Raw genomic sequence first — 22,325 nt, forward strand, 5'->3', positions numbered from 1 at the left:
ATTCATTTGAGGCTGAGTAGACCTAGGGGAGGCCCAGGATCGGTTCAGATAATCGTCACTGGTGTTGGCCGTGAGCGGGAATCGAACTCGGGTCGCCGGCCGCTCCACCACCGCTCCCCGCACACATAAACACACAATTACCAAAAGTCCTGTTTTTATATTTTGATCGTTTCGACAAGTATTTGTTTAGTATCCTACCACTCGCTCGCTTTCTCTACTCTCTCACAACGCACACGCACCCTTACATAGACTGTCGGGGCCAGTGTGGGTGAGAGTTTACGGAAACACCATCAGCGTTTACATTCTGGCCATCGCCTGATGAGGCTCGTTGTAATTACTAGCGAAACGTCGGAAATTAAAACAACAATTTCGTGGGTTTACTCTCCAACACCCACCGGTGTGCCGAACTAGTAACTCATCGGCATATTTTGCTTACGTGACAAACCTTACTCATTGGCCGTGTCGGGTGGTGGCGGGGCTGAACGACACTTAATTTACGCGATCAAACCCCCCAACAAAACTCTGTTACGGACATTTCCTAAACAAGGACATTATTGGGTCTCTTAATCTGCACGGGTTCTCTTATGAGTGGGGTTTTCTCGTCAATCACAGATGCAATTGGCTCGTGGGGAACACCTGCCGTTATTCATATCATTGGTACACAATTACACCAAAAACTCAACAGATGCGCTAATAGTACCGTGTGACCTTGAACAAAAAATATAGGTGACGCTTCGGGCAACAGACCTTCTTCATAGCACATAAATAGAAATGCAAGGGAGATAGTGGACAATGCTCAGAGTTGGAGACCCTAACATTTTAAATGTTTCCTGAATAGTCACACTAATCGTAGCTATTGAGTAACTCAAATACCATTCAATAATCAAAAGATGGCTTCACGCAATTACACAATCAAAGTGATTGCTACACTGCAGGCCAGGGCTTCCCACAATCCCAGCCCTCGCAAGCCACTGCGTCTTTAAACTACATTAGAAGCGTTCGTGACTGCAGGTTTTACTCTTTGGTTCTTTCGGTAAAGTCGCGTAGAAAGAAAATTAATTTAAAGAAAATAAATCAAATAATAGAGTAGGACGTTTCGATTGCAACACAAGCAACCGTCATCAGGCAGAACTACAGAGAGAGTGATAAAACACAGACACGGAGACACACAGACAGACACACAAGCAGAGAGAGAGAGAGACACACAGATACACACAGAGAGAGAGACACACAGATACACACAGAGAGAGACAACACAGAGACACACACAGACAGAGACAAAACACAGACACGGAGACACACAGACAGACACACAAGCAGAGAGAGAGAGAGACACACACAGATACACACAGAGAGACAACACAGAGACACACACAGAGAGAGACAAAACACAGACACGGAGACACACAGACAGACACACAAGCAGAGAGAGAGAGACACACACAGACACACACAAAGAGAGACACACAGATACACACAGAGAGAGACAACACAGAGACACACACAGAGAGAGACAAAACACAGACACGGAGACACACACAGACAGACGTGTCTCCGCGTCTGTGTTTTGTCTCTCAGATTTAGTTCTGACCTGATGACGCTTGCTTGTGTTGCAATCGAAACGTCGTACTTTATTATTTAATTTATTTTCTTTCCACCGAAGACGACAGAGTCGTCTCGACAGACCTGTTCTTCACCTGAGGACGGCTGCTTGCGTTGTGGCCGAAACGTCGTGAGAATTATTTTTCTTGTTTTATTTTTATTAATTTATTATTTCCATTCTACGTGACTTTACCGAAAGAACCAAGAAGATACTCCGTCTTTTCCAAGATTTACTAATTTACACCTCCCCCCATCCAAACGCTAAATCAAGTCGTTACACGCGGCACGCGCCGGATGATTGCTAAACACGTGACGGGCAGTGCCGATTAAAATTGTGGAGAATGCGAGTAACAAGATACGAGCAGACAATGCGTAACTTTCATATCTGCACATATATTATAGATATATCTCCGTTTCTCCACATGAACGATAGAAGTATGGCTTTTTTAAAAATCCTTTATATTAAGTTCACTTGCTTGCTTGCTTGCGCGCTTACGACCGTGCAAATCTTTCGGTCGTTTTTTAACCCACTTCCCGTGATCCAATCGAGCTGACATTTTAGACACAGACTCGTTGTGCGAGACAATTAATGTTCGTGAATTTTTTTTCCCAAAATTTTACACTGTTTAAGGAAAACAAATTAAATATTTAATTACCGATTGCTTAATACTGGCAGACAATCATCTGACCCATAGGTGGCAGCCATCTCAAGCCAGAGGACGAGAGGACTCTAGCCGCCACGCATATAAAGGATTTTTAGTGAAAAACTTAGTTTTTACGGGTTATACTTATTTAAAAATCCTTTATATTAAGTTCACTTGCTTGCTTGTGCGCTTACGACCGTGCAAATCTTTCGGTCGTTTTTTAACCCACTTCCCGTGATCCAATCGAGCTGACATTTTGCACACAGACTCGTTGCGCGTGACAATTTATTTTCGTGAATTTTTTCCCCATAACTTTACACTTTTAAGGACATTTTTTAAAAAATATTTAATTACCAATTGCTTAATGGTGGCAGGCAATCATCTGACCCATAGGTGGCAGCCATCTCAAGCCAGAGGACGAGAAGACTCTAGCCGCCAGTATAAAACCAATCGCCTACCCATTTCTCTCCACAGCACATATCCTCACGAGACACGGTCGGGTTGACATTGTATTGATGTGGAACTTCTTTCGCACCCTACGTAAGCCAACCGTGCTAATCTGAGGTGCGGGGGAAGGACAACAAACGAAATACAAAAAGCATTTTTAAAGAAATTCGTTTTCAATAGAGATGTAAAAGTGCATAACTCCAGTGGCTTCCGAATATCGGAAGCTGCCACTGCTGCCGAATATCGGACTGCTTCTGCTGCCCCTGCATCTGCTACTACTGCTACTGCTGCATCTGCTACGACTGCTACTGCTGTCGCTGTATCTGCTACCACTGCTACTGCTGCATCTACTACGACTGCTACTGCTGCATCTATTACGACTGCTACTGCTGCTACTGCATCTACTACGACTGCTACTGCATATGCATCTGCTACTACTGCTACTGCTGCATCTGCATCTACTACGACTGCTACTGCTGCATCTGCTACGACTGCTACTGCTGCTGCTGCATCTGCTACTACTGCTACTGCTGCATCTGCTACGACTGCTGCTGCATCTGCTACGACTGCTACTACTGCTACTGCTGCATCTGCTACGACTGCTACTGCTGCATCTGCTACGACTGCTACTGCTGCATCTACTACGACTGCTGCTGCTGCTGCATCTGCTACGACTGCTACTGCTACTGCTGCATCTGCTACGACTGCTACTGCTGCTGCATCTGCTACTACTGCTACTGCTGCATCTACTACGACTGCTACTGCTGCATCTACTACGATTTCTGCTGCATCTGCTACGACTGCTACGACTGCTACTGCTGCATCTACTACGACTGCTACTGCTGCATCTACTACTACTGCTGCATCTACTACGACTGCTACTGCTGCTACTGCATCTGCTACGACTGCTGCTGCTGCATCTGCTACGACTGCTACTACTGCTACTGCTGCATCTACTACGACTGCTACTGCTGCATCTACTACGACTGCTGCATCTACTACGACTGCTACTGCTGCTGCATCTGCTACTACTGCTGCATCTGCTACGACTGCTACTACTGCTGCATCTACTACGACTGCTACTGCTGCATCTACTACGACTGCTACTGCTGCATCTACTACGACTGCTGCATCTACTACGACTGCTGCATCTACTACGACTGCTACTGCTGCATCGGGCGCAGGAGAGACTCGTGGTCGAATAGCTCGGTCCCCTTCGTTGCTTCACGACGCTGGGGCATGGCGCATCGCAACAGTGATGTTGCTGCCTTGGTCACAGCTGACAACGTCCACCCCGTCGTAAGGCGAAGTCTGTGGGAGTTCCTCCTTACTCACATCAAGTTCAAGTTCATGTATTAGGTATAGCCCTGTGAGCCATTCGGCTCTTGAATCGGGTGCAACCGCAACAAACAAAAAACATGAACAAAAACATCTTAAAGTGAATATGTAACTGAGTGCAAACTGAAAATCCAAGAAAAGACAGCAAAATATTGCAGAAAAAACACCGTACACCAACGCTGTGTGCAAAAATCCCAGTGGGATGCAAGTCAAACAACCAACAGAGCGGTGTGGCATCGAAGCAGTGGTTTCCTCTGAACCCTGGGGGTGCAAGATGCCCTTTCTATGGGGGGTGCGAGAAATGACCAGATCTTTTTTTTTGTCGAATGTAAAATAATCGAAAACACAAATTAAGCGCTGGCACGTAAGTTACGACTTTGTTTCATCAAAACAAACCGATGTATTTAGGGGCCGTCCATAAATGACGTCACGCGATGTTGGACGATTTTTGACCCCCCCCCCCTTCGTCACACGGCTTCACAAAAAGTCAGACCCCCCCTTCAAATATGATGTCACAAAGCTCTGCCCCCCCCAAAAAAAAATAAAACCATGCTTCAAATCGCTTTAAACTATTGTCATTGTAGTGCGTATTTAATGTGGCGCTGCACTCCGATGTTGTAGGAGAAAACATTTAATTAAAAGTCTATTTAATTAAGTAGAACGTGTTGTCTATATTTATTGAAAGTTGCGCATTTTTATGTGACGTCACATTTCTCAACCCCCCCCCCCCCTCGTCACGCATCGTCACAAATGTCTGACCCCCCCCCCCCCAATAGGTGCGTGACGTCATTTATGGACGGCCCCTTATTAACAGTGTACATTTGTTTTACGATTGAGACCTAAATGGGTGCAATGCTGCAGTACAGGTTACGAGTCAACTGCATTCGAAGGATAATAAATCAGAGGCGAAGTTTCGGACAATAGCCCTTCTTCTCCGCACCTGTGCTATTGTGTGTGCTATGAAGAAGTCCCACTTCCCGAAACGTAGCCTTAGATCATTGCGGTTTGAAGGTTTTATTTTGTGTGTGTGTGTAAAGATATACTAAAGAAGACGACGACGAGTTTTGGATAAATATAGACATCGTGCGAAGTATGCAAATGTGGCCGAACCATCATGCCGGGGTAGGCGACTTTTACGCATGAGTAAATTTAAATGCCCCGGGTTTGTACATTTTTCTTAATCTCTGAATTCCTGGACGTCGGGCGATGAACGTGAATAGCGTCTCGCTAACTTCACCCCTCGCTCACTCTGCTACCGGCCACATGACTCGCTCACCCCAAGCAATGCTGTGCGAGTTAAACACGTGGATCATGGCATCAATGGGACATTGATGCCATCGACCTAAACTACAACAAACACCCGGCCACAACCACCACTGCCAAAGCCAAAAACACAGATCCACTCCCCCCAACCTTAAACAGACTGTTGTGGAAAGTTCTGTGAGTGAGCACCTATGAAGGCTGGCACGGCACACGAGGGGTGGGTGGCCAGCACCACGCCCGTCCGCCTTTGTCTCCCCCAGTGCTGATGTTTACACACCACACCGGGTCGACCTAGAGGAGGCCCAGTATCGTTTCCAATATCCCACACTGCCAGTGGTCGTGGCCGTGAATCGAACTCGGGTCGTCCGGTTTCAGAAGCGCAGTGCGCTAACCACTGCACCGCCTCTACCCCACACCACCACCACCGCCACGACCACCACCACCACAACCACCACGACCACCACCACCACGACCACCACGACCACCACCGCGACCACAACCATCACCACCACCGCCACGACCACCACCACGACCACCACCACCACGACCACCACGACCACCACCACCACGACCACCACGACCACCACCACAACCACCACCACCACGACCACCACGACCACCACCACGACCACCACCACCACCACCGCCACGACCACCACCACCACGACCACCACCACCACGAACACCACCAGGCCATCGACAGTGCCTGATTTCAGCCGGAACAGTCCGGACCACCGCTGTTTCAGGAATTTATTTTGACACCCGGCATGCATCCGTCTCGCCTGATGTTTGTCTCCGTGACACCGCGGCTTTGCATGAGCAGTGGGTGCCACCATCGGCGTCTGTCCCGCGTGACCTGCACCGAGCCTTCGACATTTCACGTGGCCGCCAAAGTGCACATAGTCTGGCTCAAGCGCCGTTGTGACGCCGTATTTAGTCTGCCGTCCTCCCCCCCTCCCCGCATATCCGATTAGCACGGTTGCCTACGTATGGTGCGAAAGAAAGTCAACGTACACAGGTCACCGGCGAATGGCGGTTGTTGTTGCAACACTATACGACGAACAACTCGCTCAAGACCATGAATTCACACGTAGATCCCCCCCCCCCACTCTCTTTGGCGAGATGTTAACTACCTCGCCTGGTATGCAGGAGGTTGTGAGTTCGATCCCGACCCTGATGCCTGCTGCTGTATATTTGGCGTTTGCATGTCCTTCTCCCCGTAATCGCGAGGATTTGTCTTCGAGTCCCCCGATTTTCCCAAACACATTACGAATCTACATCACGCCTTTTACGGTATTTGGCTGCTAAACATTCCCACGTGACAAGCTACGCCGTTGCGCAATCATTTGTGGCCAGCTCGCTTCTGAACACATTCCTGCGGAGGGAGCTGGTAGGAACGTTGGGTTGCTCGGTCAATGGCCAGGGTCAACGGCGGCGTGGTGTATTCCGCAAATATGCCCGACTGTGAGGGCGGGCACAAGCCGGCGTGAGTAGGTTAAACGTTGAGTTTTATAAGGGCACCACGGGGTGAGCAGCCCCTCCCCACCCAGCCCCACCCCTCCCACCCCACACCCAGCCCCACCATCCCCATCCAGCCCCTCCCCACCCTCCCCACCCAGCCCCTCCCCACCCTCCACTCCCCACCCAGCCCCACCCACCCTCCCCACCCAGCCCCTCCCCACCCTCCCCTCCCCACCCAGCCCCTCCCTGCACGACGGATGGACACAATAATCCCCTGTGGGCTGGTGTAACCAGGAGGTTCCTACCAGTAAAAGGAGCCACATAGTTCAGTGGGCCTTATCTAGTAAAGTAAACATTGTTTATAGTAAAATTTTAGTTTAGATATTCGTCTTGTATCCCGTGACAGTATGTCCTAGCGGGAGGAACGCATTCATCTCGCCAGCCAAGAGCGATTGTGAATTGACAGACGTGTCAATAAATGAATGTTGCTAAGCCACCAGTCGCTTGTGCTTGATCCGTAACCATTATTTATTAAACCGTGCAACAGTGAATGTTCTTTGGAGAGCCGCTGCTTTCATGATGGTCATCGATGATTATCCAAAATAAAGTTGTGTTAACGCGCCAGGCTTTTGCGATCAATATTACGACTCCTAACATTGTTTGTCGTATAACCTCTCCGCCGCATTTCGTCGGTCGCAACTACCAGCGAAACGTTGTTCCAGAATCGTCTCGGTCGCTCCATCTCTCTTTATGTGGTGCATCGGTTAGCCTGTCGCACTAGCAACACGGCGAACCGAGTTCGATTCCCGCTCTCGGCGGCCAAACCTACACTCGTGACGATTATCCCAACCGGTGCCGGGCCTTACCTGGGTCGACTCCAAATGAGTACCCGGTGCGGTGTGTAAACATCGCCACGAGGGAGACAAAGGCGGTCGGGCGTGGTGCTGGCCACCCGCTCTCTCGTGCGCCCTTCCGGTCTTCCTATGTGCTCACTAACAGCACTTGCCCTCACAGTCTGCTAGAGGCTATATGGGACATCTTTGCTTTTGTCTTATATAGAGAGAGCGTTGATACCATTTGGGTGAGGATTCTTGTCAAACACGTTTACTCACCTCAAGGTATATCGCCAAATCTTTCCGATCGCATATCCCTCCGTGGCAAGGCACCCTAGGAAGCTTCATGCAAATCTGCGACGCTGCACTGGAGTGAAGATACTGAGCCATGCACTCTCTACCCACACACATCAATGCCACCTGTGACTGGAGCACTCATGGGGTCCTGGAGCCCATGGGCCCAGAGTAGATGTTTTACTTCAGTGGTTTCAATTTTTTTGTACGTGTCCAATTGAAATCAGTGGGGTTATCAAATGAGTGGATACGGATACGAAACTAAACGTGTTTTTTATTTATTTATTTGATCAGGTAGGGCCCACTGAGCTACATAGTTGTTTTTCAGAAGAGACCCGGTGGCCACAAATGATCGCTCAACGAAGTGGCTCATCATCACGTGGACATGTACAGCAGCCAAATACTCTGAACGCGTGACGCTGATTCTAAATGTGGATGGAAAAAAAACCGAAGGACCCGGAGAAAAATCCAAGCGACCACGGAGAGAATGCACAAACTCGAAATTTACAGGCGTCAGGGTCGGGATCAAACCCGCGACCTCCTGCACACCAGGCGAGGGAGTTAACATCTCACCACAGCGGAGTTCAGTTGTCATGCCGTCGGTGTTGTTATACCTTCGGTGGTGACCATTACAGCAAGAGAGAGAGAGAGAGGATTATTTTTTTTCGTTGTAAAATAATCTGGCAACAGGATCGTCTCTATTTTGTGCCACGCTCAGCCACTTCTGTCATCACGAGGGCTTTTCGCAGACTGAGGCGTGCGTGGCGATGCGTGGCCACCTACCAGAGGAATTTGAATATTCCAATTGGGACCAGAGTCAGGGAGAAGACTCCCACCCCGCTCCGCCACACTCACTGCTCTAGGCTGTCACAGATTCATTATTGCACGGCCATAATTTCATAAAGGCCAGCTGTGTTAGAAGCATTTCAGACAGCCGGGGTAAATGTTGTTAGCGAGCGCCTATTCAAGTTGGCACATCGCACGATGGGGTGGTGTTATTGCCAGAGTGACCCCCAGTGCTGATTATTTCTTAGAAAAATAAGAGCTGGTTAGAATAGTTTTGAATTTCTTTTTTACATCAGATAAAACCGAGCTATGAGCTGTTACTCAGAGGCGATCTGGCCACGCGTGATGATAGCCCATCATCGAAGTGGCTGATATCATCATGATCATCACCACACGTGCAAATGTATAGCAGCATCAGCAGACAGATAATCTAAACGCGCGTTGCTTCTATGTGTTGGAAGGGGGGGGGGGCGTTTGGGGGGCAAAACCGGAGGTGTCCAGAGAAATAAAGAAATCCACGCGAGTACCACGGGGGGAGAGAGAGCGAGAACGCGCGGACTCCAAGTATCATCGTCAGTGGGCCTGGGATCGAACCTACCACCCCCTTCCTGAGTACCAAGTTTCCAATTTTTAAGTTTCATTTATTAGGTACAGCCCTGTGAGCCATTTGGCTCGTGAAACGGGTGCAACCGCAACAAACAAAAAACAAAAACATGAACAAAAAACATCTTAAAGTGACTATGTGACTATGTGCAAACTGAAAATCCAGAAAAAAACCAGCAAAAATTCCAGAAAAAAGCACCGTACACCAACGCTGTGTGCAAAAATCCCAGTAGGATGCAAGTCAAACAACAACCACAAGACAACTTAGATTAAGGCCATCAGTCTAAATCCGTATTACAACAAACAAACATGGCCAAACCAAAAAACTTTTAGAAATCACCAAAATAAAGCCATAAAAGCAATGTAACAGTGATCAGAAGAACTGTGACCGAATTTAACAATAAACGACATAAACAACTATACTCTTAGGTTTTTTCGGTAAAGTCACGTAGGGGAATTTTTTTAAAATAAGTAAATAAAAATTTTTTTTTAAAAATAAAATAATAAATCACGACGTTTCGGAGGCAACACAAGTCTCTGTCATCAGGTGGGACCGTCGCCGCTGAATTTACTGTATCAAGTGAGGAAAAATGCAAGAGACAAGCCCTTAAATACAAGTTAAGGGGGGAAGGGGGGGGGGCTTGTCTGAATGTGGTAGCCAGGGGATGGCCTGATGGTCCTTGGGAGCGGGGCTAAAAGAGAACAATAGTGCACATCGGCTCATGATTGTGGCCGGTGTTAGCTGATAATAAGCATAAAAGTAAGCAATACTGGTAAACATTAACAACATGTACCACCAAACCCTGCAGCCATAGCTGGCTGCATGAGTGCCTCTACAATATCAGGAGCATCAGTCGGAGTATTACATTTTTCAATGCACCTTTAAGATCAGGCTGAAGCAGAGAGCGTCTCACCACCAGAGTCCACATTCTTGCTGAGTCAACGCCGGGTGCTTCAGCGGGACTGCTCGTGTTCATTTGTCTCCGTCACACTGGCCATGACAGCAAAAGCAGTAACAAAAAAACAAAATCTGAATGACGTGCGGTAATAATTTGATGGGAGACGATAGCCAGAGAGTGAGAGACTGGTAGATGCAGGCGGATGGACTGGCGGATCGGCACGCAGGTGGGCAGCCAAAAACAGACAGACAGAAACACAAACCCACACACAGAGGCAGGCATTTAGGCACAACGACACATGCAGGTAAGTAGACACACTCACATAGGTATGTAGTAGGAAGAAAGGAACACACAGATATGAGGTTGGTAGATTCACATACGTACAAAATACACAGCCTGGTCGCAGATAGGTATTCAAGCAGATACACACATACAGTTATGCACGTCGACACACACACACAGCCAGATAGAAACACACATAGACAGGTATGCAATCAGCCCTACACGTACACACGTATGCAAATTGACACACACACAGCCAGACAGATATACACAGCCAAACACACAAAAACACCCAGAAACAGCCAGACAAAATCCTCCGTATAGCTTTAATAGACTGTATGGGCAAGCGTTGTTAGCGAGCACAAATAAAGGCACAAGAGGGGTAGGGGTGGCCAGCACCACGCCCGGCCGCTTTTGTCTCCCTAGTGGCGATGTTTACATATTGCACCAGGTACTCATTTGAGGCTGCGTCGACCTTGGAGAGGTCCAGGATGGGTTCAAATAATCGTCACGAGTGTTGGCTGTGAGTGGGAATCGAACTCGGGTCCACGGGTTCGTAGTGCAGCAGGCTAACCGCTACACTACCGCTCCCCACAACCGCCATTCGCTACTAAGTGGCGCAGACGTTACAACGACACTTGTGCCAGGATACGTGCACGTTGAGGCCACGTGAAGTGTCGAATAACCGCTGGCAGGAGGTCACGGGACAGACCCAGGTGCCACGGGTCGACTGACTGAGATGACTGGTTGATGCACCACCTGTGCCCCCTACTGTGCCAACTTGCTGTGCTTTAGCCACCCGGCGCTCCGCGAGTTGTTGTAAGCGTTGCTCCTCCGCCCTCCGTTGTTGTTGGAGGGCGACTGCTTCCAATTGCTCAGTAGCGTCCTTCACGAGCCTCCTCCACAGAGGCTGATCTTGAAACCGCATGGTACCGGTCATCGGCAAGTCCACTCAGCTCCACGTACTCCTGTACCACATCACTCCATCTCTTCTCTAGCCCGTGCCGCGCCCGTTTAGCCCCCTCTATCCGTCCGAACAAAAGCTGTTTAGGCATGCGGTGGTTGGGCATACTGGCTACATGACCCAGCCAACGCAGCCTTGCCTGCCGGAGGAGCTCACCGATGGGACTTTGTCAAGATCTTTCAAGTATTTATGAGCTCCTCACACACTCCAGCCTGGTTAAACCCAGGATGGATCGTAGTCAGACCGGCCTAAATGTTTCTAACCGGCGAAGATGTTCCATTAGGGGGGTCCACGTTTCGCAAGCATAGAGAAGGGAGGGAATGACCGTGGACGAGGAGACGTGAAGCTTCGTGCGGAGCGACAGACCAGGTAGCTTCCACACAGCGTTACGCAACTGATGAAAAAATTATTCATGTCGACTGATTTGGAGTGAGACCTTTGCTGTTAAACCGGAGCCGGTCATGAGCACACTGCCCAGGTATGGAAAACTATCCACTCTCTCCACAACTGCCCGATCACCAATTGGGAGTTGTGGGGGTGGAGTGTCCGATGGTACAAAATACCCAGGCAGGTGCTTAGTTTTGGTGGGGTTGATGGTAAGGCCCCACCTCTTAGTGGCAAGCTCCAGGTTCAGCAGTAGCGCCTCCAACTCCTCCTCTGAGTGAGCAGCAATTTCCAGATCATCGGCATACATAATATCGTTGACCGCACCCGAGCATCGATCAGCCTCCCATTGTATCTGTACCAGAGGTGGGACAAAGTCATTGTTATGCAAGTCCAAGTCGAGTCTGAAGTCATCAAATTCATGACTCGAGTCTGACTCGAGTCCAAGTCACATGACTCGAGTCCACACCTCAGAGGTGGGACAAAGTCATTGTTATGCAAGTCCAAGTCGAGTCTGAAGTCATCAAATTCATGACTCGAGTCTGACTCGAGTCCAAGTCACATGACTCGAGTCCACACCTCAGAGGTGGGACAAAGTCATTGTTATGCAAGTCCAAGTCGAGTCTGAAGTCATCAAATTCATGACCCGAGTCTGACTCGAGTCCAAGTCACATGATTCGAGTCCACACCTCTGATCTGTACCAGATGGAAATTCCTCCAGTACAGCCATCGAATGCTTTACGAACTACGTGGTGGAAAAATATGTTAAATAATGTGGGACGCAGAGGACATCCCTGTCGCACTCCAAGGTGAACAGAGAATGGCTCCGACTCCCGGCGACGTAGTTACCACCATCATGAAGGTCCTTAATGAGCGTGAGCAGAGGGTCAGGGCCTCCGAAAGCACGAATAATAATCCACTTTATTGAATCCCTAATCTCTGCCATTACAGACAATGAAACAAGAAATGGTAAAAAAAAAGTAAAAACAGAGCAATGTAATACAATACACTCTTAGACATTATTGTAAAAAATAAATAAAAAGTCCATCCCTTGCGTTAGGGAATTTTTTAGTATTTTAGGCAGGAAATTAGTTTTCAAATTTAGATATTTTTATGAGTTGGGACCCCCAGACACCCTGGAAAATTTGGTCCCCCCCAATGTTGACTCCATGGCTACAGCCTTGACACAAAGATAAAGATCCCCCATATAGCCTTAACAGACTGTCGGGGCAAGTGCTGTTAGCGAGCACCTATGAAGGCCAGAACGGTACACGAGGGGGTGGGTGGCCAGCACAACGCCCGACCGCCTTTGTCTCCCTGGTGGCAATGTTTACACACCAAACCGGGTACTCCTTTGAGGCTGAGTCGACCTAGGGGAGGCCCGGGACTGGTTCAGATAATCGTCAGTGGTGTTGGCCGTGAGCGGGTTCGTAGCGCAGCGTGCTAACCGCTACACTACCGCTCCCCAGACAGTCTTGACATACACACACACAACCACACACAACCACACACACACATAGCCAGACAACCGCCATCCTCTCGCGTCACGTCAAAGGGCCCTTGTCCTCAAAGCCACTGCTGCGGCTGACGTCACGTGCGGTCGGGCAGGTAATGGGGGCCGCCGCTTCTGCGGACATTACTCACGACTGTGCTCCAGCATCCGCCGTTCGCCACTAAGTGGCGGTGACGTCACACCACGGCGCCTGTGCCAGGCCAGGTGCACCTCTGAGGCGCACGTCACGAACGCCATCTCGCGCTGTCTGTGTGCTGTTACACATATCGATGTATTGATTGATGGGTTTGTACAGTAAAAATATAATAAAAATAATGATTTATACTCGTAACTCGTCGCAGCAGCCAGGCGCCAACAATTTCCCAAGCTCTGCGGTCCTCTACATTTTAAGGTAAAATCAGCCATTCAAATCGTAGTGCCTGGAGAAAATAGACGCGTGCAAGGGGGCAACACTGTATCCCATACAGATGGAACAGGTTGGAATTCACGTTCCCCCCCCCCCCATGCCGCCGTCTTCTCCCGATGTCAGGTGAAGGCGCCTCCTCGACGCCCACTGGTAGGGAGTGGCACGAAATTTGTGTGCGGTGATCCACCAACGCTCGCTGCTACCTCCACAGCGTTGGATTCCAGACCACGTGCAGCGCCCCCCGGCATCGATACCTAACATTGACCCCCCTCCCCCCCACCAGGCCCGGGCTGACCTTAGGGCAGCAGTCCAGGCAATTGCCTGGTGGGCCGGTCCGTTCCGAGGGCCAGTGGGCCGGTTTGTGTGGAGGAAATTTCAAATGTGGTCAGAGTAATTTTTTCGATTAAAGTATTTAATTAACTCTAATGTGTACGCTTCGTCGCTTTAGGCAGCCCCAAAGATTCTTTCTCATCGGACCATTTTTTTTGGACCCAGTCCAAATGGGCCAATGAGATCGCACGGCTAAAATCACCCTCATACGTCACGTGGCAAAATCTTGCTGCTCGCATACAGCTTGTCGCACAACTAATTAAACATTTAAATAAAAAAAGTGCCCATTTCTCGATTTTTCGACCGGTCTGTTTACACATGCCTGGGCCGATGTTAAGTCCCAGTTCGTCACTGTCCCCCCCACACTTCCCTCCGGCTCGAGAGGCAACTTCAACATTCGTTCCCACGCGCCTGAGCTCATCCCCCGTGTCATCGACAACCCCTCCGCCCGTCGCCCAGGAAAATCGCTCCAGACAGGGCGTAACGCACACACCTCTGCACCTGCCGGCGCACCGGCGACGCGAAGCAGCCGCCCACACAGACGCACCCCGCTCGCTCGCGCGCGCGCGTGCGAGCGAGCGAGCGCACGTGCGTGCAAGGGGTGTGTATCTGTGTTGTGCGTGAGTTATGCAGCCATTGGAGATATGCACTTTTAAATAATCTCGATTGAAAACTCATTTCTTTAGAAGTCCTTTTTGTGTTTAGTTTGTTGACCTTCCCCCGCACCTCCGATTTGCGCGGTCGGCTACGTATGGTGCGAAAGAAGTTCAACATACAGACATGCGCGTGTCGTGCGTGCGCGAGTGCGCGTGCCGCGTGTGCGCGCGTACGTGTGCGCAAAGACGTGCGGCACGCAATGACGTGGTTTGAGGACCTGACATTTAAACCGCAAACGCAAATGGGCCCTCTTTTTCATCTGTGCCGCGGCATTGCAGCGCCCTACCGGTTCCACAACAAACAAAACCAAAAAAAACAACAACACCCCATCTAAAAATATCGCCGGTTCGACTCGACACCCGCTTGGTCTGTCGCCCACGGTTTCACTCTTGCGCAACATCGATGTCTTCAAAACGAAAACGCGTTGCTCTGCTGTGGCGCGGTGGCTGCTAATTGAGGGTTGAGTGCCGCACCCTAGAGGGGGGGGGGGGTTCCTATCGATCGGCGGTGGGGACAACTTTGACCCGGGGTCACGCCATCTCGCGGTGTCATCTCGCGGTGGCCTGGGTGCCACTGATGTGACAGCCGCTCAGAGTGACCGGCCCTTACTGGACATCTGTGAAAAAGCGTCATAATTCATTCTACGTATCCTGGTCACATTGTCGTAATATATTATTTTTACGCATCTAATTTTACGAAAGGAATTGGGCCAAATCTTTTTCTCTGGCTCAATGTCAGTGCTTCGTTGAATCGACCAACGAGAGAAGCTGAAATGTCGCATCTCGTGGTTGTCGGTGCCACGAGGCAACTCGTGTTTTCGATGCGTTCCAAGCCACTTCTGAAATTCACTGAAATGGACCGGTTTAAACGGTTATGAAAAAAATGTTTAGCATTTACAAATTGATACACGTTAGTTCTCTTTGAAGAATAGAACGCGCCCGAGAGGACATTCGTGACTGCAAGGATTCATATTCTTAGGTTTTTTCGGTAAAGTCACGTAGATAAAAAATTTAAATTAATTTTAATTTTTTCGGTAAAGTCACGTAGGTAAAAAATGTTAATGAATTTAAATTTTTTACCTACGTGACTTTACCGAAAAAACCTAAGAATACCTCACCACCTTCTTCTCCATCGCCCGTTCCCATCCTCTTCCCTCCCCTCGCCCCTCCGACCCGTCCCTCCTCTGCTGCCCTTTCGTGACCTCCGTGTGCCCTCTGTCACGGTCACTCATTCCTCGGCCTTTGCGACTGCGCCCCTTGCCCATCTGAATCACTCGATTCTTCTCACCGCTTTTAAACGATGTTAAGCACCTTTTGGTGTTCTATATATATTTTTTTGGTGCTCTATAAAAAAAGTTTTATTCCCCCCCCCCCCTCTACTCCGAAAGAAGTGCTGAAGGTGGTTGATGCTGCACCGATACCCCCCATGGAGATCGGCAGGCAGCCTCTGGGCAACTGGCGGCAGTTGACCTGGAGAGTCGGTGAGTGTGTGTGTGTGGAGAGTGTTTGTTCTGTTGTATCGCGAGAGTGGAGGACGTTTCTAGGGATTGCACAAGACGTGACTCAGCCCCAAGCTGCAATAAAAGAGCACCTGGGGAAGAGGGGGGAAAATCCAACGTTTTTACAGTGCGTGGAGTGGGGTGCGTTCGCGTGTGCCGTGCGACCTTTTTAGGTTGGTTGCTACTCGCTGACAGCACATGCCTCGATAGTCTGTTTAAAGGCTATACAGAAGGGGGGTGGGGATCTTTGTCTTCGTGTGTTTGTTTGTAAACAATGTTTTCCAGCCATGGTCACGAGTTTCAATGGCTAGAGGAATCGAACATCAGAATCGGAAACATCTTTGGAAGCGGATGAACAAAGTGTCATGTGGCCCGTTTAGATAACTACCTCGCCTGGTATACACGAGGTCGTGGGTTCGATCCCGACCATGACGCCTGCTGCTGTATATTCGGAGTTTGCGTGTTTTCCCCGTGGTCGCGTGGTATTTTTTTCCGGGTCTTCCGGTTTTTCCCTCCACATTTAGAATCAACATCACGCGTTTAGAATATTTGGCCGCAATATAAATTTCAACACGGTAAGCCGCTTGGTTGAGCTATGATTTGTGGCCAGGTCGTTTCTGAACAAAGAGCTATTTAGCTCCGTGGGCTTTATCTGGTTAAATAAATAAGTATAACCCGTAAAAACTAAATTTTTCACTATAAATCCTTTATATGCGTGGCGACTAGAGTCATCTCGTTCTCTGGCTTGAGATGGCTGTCACCTATGGGTCAAATGATTGTCTGCCAGTATTAAGCAATTGGTAATTAAATATTTAATTTGTTTTCCCTAAACAGTGTAACATTTTTGAAAAAAAATTTCACGAACATTAATTGTCTCGCACAACGAGTCTGTGTGCAAAATGTCAGCTCGATTGGATCACGGGAAGTGGGTTAAAAAACGACCGAAAGATTTGCACGGTCCTAAGCAAGCAAGCACGCAAGCAAGCGAACTTAATATAAAGGATTTAAAAAACTGTTTGGTTTAGATAAGAGCAAGGAATAACGCGTCCTGTTTGCTGATGGTTGAAGCATGCACCTCAGCACCAGCCACACGAATGTGCATCAATGATCATCATCGCCACCAACATTGTCACCCACTGATAATCAATCCACTGCTGGATGAAGCCCTCCACAAAACTGCCGTCACCCCCCCCCCCCATGCTTTGCATGTGGCCCCCTTGCAGTTCTTGTTTCACTTGTGTTTTGTTTAGCTGTGTGAATCACCGTGGCCATGAAGCGTAACATGCACAGCAATAACGATAGCAATAATACTAAGAATTTACATTCGTAAAAGCGGCGCATTTCATCCGACAGATTCCCCTAATGCACCCTGCGTAGTAAAGCCATGAGATGAACACGGCGAGGTTAAACGGCCGGAACGATGGGGGGGTGAAGGGCAGTTTAAAGAGGGGAGGCTTCAAGACGCAACCTCACATTCCAATGTCAGACTAGACAAAGATGCCCCGTATAGCCTGAACAGACTGTTGGGGCAAGTGCCGCTAACGAACATTTTGTGAAGGCCAGCACGGCACACGAGGGGTGGGTGGGCCAGCACCACGCCCGGGCTGCCTTTGTCTCCCGAGTGGCGATGTTTAAACCCACGTACTCATTTGAGGCTGAGTAGACCTAGGGGAGATAATCATCACCGGGTGTTTGCAGTCAGCGGGAATCGAACGCGGCTCGCAAAGGTTCGTAGTGCAGCGCGCTGACCGCTACACTACCGCGCCCCTCTTCCCGGTTGGCTACGTAAGTTGTTAAAGAAGTTCAACACACACACACACGCGCGCACACAAATACAAGGGTGACGCAGCGCAGTTGTATCGTTCGTGCCCGACAGAAAGAAGGCCCCGGGTTTTATTCCCCAACCCGGGCGCATTCCTGCGGCGGAGTTTGTACGCCCCCCCTCTCTCTCCTTGTTCTGCGTGTGGGGGGGTTACTTCCCCGTTCTGCGTGTGGCTCTTCGCTCTCGATTTCGTGGACGACGTTGAACGTCGCCCTTGTCCTCGACGCTCGAGTCAATCTTTGGCTCTCGCGCTGCCATCAGACGGGAGAGACGCGGCGTCTTTGTGTTGTTGTTGTTGCTGCTGTTGCTGTTGTTGTTATTGCGCCGTGGCATTGAGAGAAAGAGAGAGGGCGGAACAGGAGCGAGGTGGTGCGACTGGGTGGGTGGGGGAGGGGAGGTGCAGGGTGAATGAACGCACGCGAGCGGCGACGGAGGCGTCACGTGCGGGCCCGTCGCGAGGCCGTCGTTTGCACGCCTCGCGAAGATGATCCCACCGTGGACAGGTTTAAGAGGCTGGGTGATAGATGGGGGGTGGGGGGGGGGGGAGATTGTCCCATGCTCCCCCCTTCTTTCTTTCCGACCCGTGTCTGTCCGGTGTTCGCCGAGCTGCATTGGCTGCCGGCTGCCGAACGAACTCACCGTCGTAAGCGTCGCACTCATTACATACGACAAAGTGCTTGCCACAAATGAACCACGATACCTCGTTGATCTCGTCAAGAAGCGTGAACCATCTCGCCAACTCCGGCGGTCATCCTCTCGGTGGAGGCGTTTATTAGGTATAACCCTGATAATTGGTTCTTTACCCTTCTATCTGGCAACAAAACTGACGCCTTTTTTGTTGCCAGATAGAAGGGTAAAGAACCAATTATCATATTTTTACTGGCAAATGAGGTCCCCATAAGGTATAACCCTGTGAGCCATTCGGCTCTTGAATCGGGTGCAACCGCAACAAATAAAAAACAAAAACGTGAACAAGAAAACATTTTAAAGTGACTATGTGCAAACAGAAAATCCAAGAAAAGACAGCAAAATATTGCAGAAAAATTAACCCGTAAAAACAAAGTTTTTCACTATAAATCCTTTATATGAGTGGCATCGGTTTTATTTTATTATTCATTTCTGTTTTTCTTGAGTAAGAGTTTCATTTTTATCACGTTAATATTTTAAATAAAATATGAAATTTCTTTTTTTCTAAAAAGTGTAAAATTTTGGAATTTTTTTTCACGAAAATAAATTGTCACGCACAACGAGTCTGTGTGCAAAATGTCAGCTCGCTTGGATCACGGGAAGTGGGTTAAAAAACGACCGAAAGATTTGCACGGTCGTAAGTGTGCAAGGAAGCAAGCAAGTGAACTTAATATAAAGGATTTAAAAAGCACCATACACCAACGCTGTGTGCTATTAGAGGATGACCGGATCGCGCACTTTCAGATTCGCTTCTGCGGCTGTCTGGAACGCACTTCCTTCCGAGATTATGAAGCCGCTCGGCACTTTTGAATCGAGATTGAAAACTCGTTTCTTCAGAACCGCGTTTGTGTTTAGTTTGTTGTCCTTCGCTCGCACCTCCGATTAGCGCGGTTGGCTACGTACGGTGCCACACAAGTTCAACGTGCATATCGATTGCTCGAGGGCTCAAGAACGGCCAATGTTGTGCAAATCTTGGAATCGCGTTGAGAGTCTGAAAGAGGAACACGTGCAGGTTACAGGACTGTGAAGGACTGTGAGCCGGCTTCGGCAGGACGTGTCGTGGCTAGAATGGAGGATGGCCGATTGTACGACACTGGTGGCGTGATGTTAACTCCCTCGCCTCGAATACAGGAGGTCGCGAATTCGATTCAGACTCCTGCTGTGTGCTCGCGTGGATTTTGATTCGGGTCCTCCGGTTTTCTCATCCGCATTTAGAAACATGCGTTTGGAGTATTTGGCTGCTACGGATTTCCACGTGTTGAGCTACTTCGTTGAGCTATCGGTTGTGGCGAGGTCGCTTCTGACAAAGAGCGATGCAACTCTGTGGGCCTTACTTGGTAAAAGAAAAAGAAAAATTGACCTAAAACTTTCGTGACTGCAGGAATTTATATTCTTGGTTCTTTCGGTAAAGTCACGTAGAGAGAAAATAAAAGTAAAATATAATTAAAATTCAAATAAATGAAAATGAAAAATAAAAGCAATTTTTTTTTTTAGTTTAGAATGCCAAATCGAGCAAGCGACCACCACGGAGATGGAGCCCCCATCCACCAACAGTGGCGTGAGCGAGCAATTACAGCCCTGCACCTTTATCTGACCTTTGACCTCGTATTAAGCTGTTGGGTATTCTTTTTTTAGTGGAAGAATTCCGTAGATACCTCGCGGCTACCGGAACTGTCACATATTTTGTTGTTGTTGTTTCACATTGTAACGATGCTCCGTGCCACGTGCCGTATCCTGTCATGGCGCAAGAGTTCTGCTCCGCCGAGCGCGAGGCGCTTCTCGACAACGTTGACGCCGAGTCTCGTACGAGCGTAAAAACGAGAGCGCCCGGAGGATAAACGCAAAAAGGCATCGCACCGACGAAAGTCACCGAAACCCACTTCGTGTACTGCAATTTCCGAAGCCACTTTGCACCTCGGCTGGGTTTTTTTTAGAGGGCACTCTATCGCAATCCTCCCGTGTGATCCACCACCCACAATCACCTGCCATGGCGCCGGATCACTGAAGTGTGACGCCACCGCACCCAATTCACAACGAGCAGCGAGCCGCAGGGAAACCGAGACGGAAGCATCGAAACTTGAACACAATCGCTCACACGCCTACAGGGCTGTTTGTTTGTGTGTGGTGCATCAGCCAGTCATCTCAGTCAGTCGACCTGTGGCACCTGCTGGGTCTGCCCCCCCGTGACCTCCTGCCAGTGGGCGTTCGACGCTTCACGTGGCCTCAAGGTGCACATGGCTTGGCACAAGCGTCGTGGTAACGTCACCGCCACACAGTGGCGAATGGCGGTTGTTGGTTGTTGTTATGTATCTATCAACGATTTAAGTATTTTGTTTTTATTTTACGAGGTAAGGTCCACTGAGCTGTATTGCTCTTTTTCAGAAGCGACCTGGATACCGCAAACGATGGCTCAACGAAGTGGCTTATCATCGTGGGGAAATGTATAGCAGCCAAATGCTCTAAACGCACTTTGATTCTAAAATGTGGAGGGAAAACCCGGAGGTCCCGGGAAAAAAATCCCAGCGACCACGGAGAGAGATACGTGCAAACTCCAAATATACAGCGGGCGTCAGGGTCGGGATCGAACCCACGAACACATGTCTACCAGGCGAGGGAGTTAACATCTCGCCACCGTGGCGCCCTAGGAGTGAGGGATGTATGTGTGTGTGCAGGTGTGTATGTGTGTATGTGTTTATGTGTGGGGTGCGGTAGTGTAGCGGTTAGCACGCTGCGCTACGAACCTGGCGACCCGAGTTCGATTCCTGCTCACGGCCAACACCAGTGACGATTATCTGAACCGGTCCTGGGCTTCCCCTAGGTCGACTCAGCCTGAAATGAGTACCTGGTGCGGTGTGTAAACATCGCGACTGGGGAGACAAAGGCGGTCGGGCGTGGTGCTGGCCACCCACCCCCTCGTGTACCGTTTCGGCCTTTATAGCACTTGCCCCTACAGTCTGTTAAGGCTATACGGGGGATGTTTATAATATGTATGTGTGCATGTGTTTATGTGTTTATGTGTGCATGTTGAACTTCTTTCGCTCCGTGTCACGTGACGTGTCCTGCCATGGCGCAATAGTTTCTGCTCTGCCGAGCCCAAGGAACTCATGGACACAATTGACATCGAGTCTTGTACGAGCAGAAAATGAGGAGTGCCCGAGTTCACCGACCGTGGATACCCAAGTGGGTCATAACGCACAGAGGCCTCGCACGGAGTTCGATTCTCGCTCACGACGAATAATCGTGGCAAATTAATGAATCTATCCTGGGTCGACTCCGCGAGGTCGACTCAGCCTTAAATGAGTACCTGGTTGCGGGGTGTGAAACGCCAGTACTGCGGAGAGACAAAGGCGTCCCTGGCTTGGTGTTGGGCCTAATCAAGCCCTCGTGTGCTGCGCCGGCCTTCGTAGGTGCTCCGCTGACACCACTTGCACCAACAATTTGGCGAAGGCTATCCGGGGGTACCTTTGTATTTGTCTTTGTAATTTGAATGAGTCAGCTCAGGTATGCGCGCGCGCGCGCCTGTGTGTGTGGTGTACTTGTGCTTGTGAGTTTAAGTTGAAGTGTTAAGAAAACTATTTAACAACAAAAAAAACCCGAACGAGGGATGGCTTG

The sequence above is a fragment of the Lethenteron reissneri genome, chromosome 47 (genome assembly GCF_015708825.2).
Source record: "Lethenteron reissneri isolate LAM-NWPU_2019-01 chromosome 47, ASM1570882v1, whole genome shotgun sequence".
Lineage (NCBI taxonomy): Eukaryota > Metazoa > Chordata > Hyperoartia > Petromyzontiformes > Petromyzontidae > Lethenteron > Lethenteron reissneri.